The 1004-nt window shown below is 47.9% G+C and overlaps 1 protein-coding gene across 1 annotated transcript in view; it reads left to right on the top strand.

Moving 5' to 3' along the window:
* The window catches only part of CASZ1 (castor zinc finger 1), a 45626-nt gene that overhangs the window by 43320 nt on the left and 1302 nt on the right, over positions 1 to 1004 (top strand).

Genomic DNA, 1004 nt, shown 5'->3' with positions numbered 1-1004 from the left:
TAGGGAGGGAGGGGTTGGGTGAGGAGGGGGGGGGGGGGGGGGGGAAAAGTATGTGTTAGTTGCGAGCTCTAATTTCCAATTACACTCACAATTCTGCACCTGGTGAGAAATTCTTGCCTCCAACCTTGTCTGTGCTGCATGTTGATACTGGAGATAGTGGTTTGATTCTGGAAATAGCAAGCAGAGAAGGAAAAAAAGTTAATAGATATAATGAGGTCAAGTCCTTGATGTCAGCTTGATCCTAGGGGACGTGAGCACTAGCCAGTTATGCTGGCCCTGTGAATGAAAGTGGAAGATAGATGAGGGCTCTTTATTTACTAGGGGCATCATGTGATTTTTGAGACCCAAGGGAAAGCTGTAGAACTGGTATTTTCTCTCAGAGTCCACTGGCTAGTGATGATGAGAATTAGCCCCATTGAACATCTGTCCATCTGTCTTTCTAAGTGCACTCATCGTAATATGTAGGCTCATTACAGTGAGGGATGTTGCAGTCTCCTGGCCAAAGTCCATCCTATTTCTATAAATTCCCCCCCTTGCAGTTTTAATCACGCATGGGATCTTCCTTCACTTCCTGCCTGTCCTTGGCAACTGTAGTGTATTACAAGAGCCTAGACGGGGGAAACAGTACCCACGTACTAGTTTTTAGCATGCTTAAACTCTTTTACACTTCAACCCCAGGGAACTCCACTAACACACCTCAGTCCTTGGACTAGAGTGCGGCAGCTCCTCTGTCTTAAAGTCTTGAAAACAGGACTTGAGGTTAACTAAGCAGCAGGAGAAACTGTGAGCGTAGCAAACCAGAAATAACAGCCAGCGTTCGGACAATACCAGAGCAGCAATTAGAGGCAGGGTGGGATATGCTGAAAATTGAGGCAGTGATGATCAGCAGGCATCAGCCAGCCCACGATCCCCGGGATCAGGCTCGCTTTGAGCTTGAGGGATGAGCTGCTGGGTGGGAACAGTTGCAGCGTGGTGTCTTGGCAACTGCAGAGCTTGCCAGAGTA

This window comes from Apaloderma vittatum, unplaced genomic scaffold (assembly GCF_000703405.1).
Source record: "Apaloderma vittatum isolate BGI_N311 unplaced genomic scaffold, ASM70340v1 scaffold22061, whole genome shotgun sequence".
In the NCBI taxonomy this organism is placed as follows: domain Eukaryota; kingdom Metazoa; phylum Chordata; class Aves; order Trogoniformes; family Trogonidae; genus Apaloderma; species Apaloderma vittatum.
The sequence above is the reverse complement of the archived record's forward strand: the minus strand, read 5'-3'. Positions and strand labels throughout refer to the sequence as shown.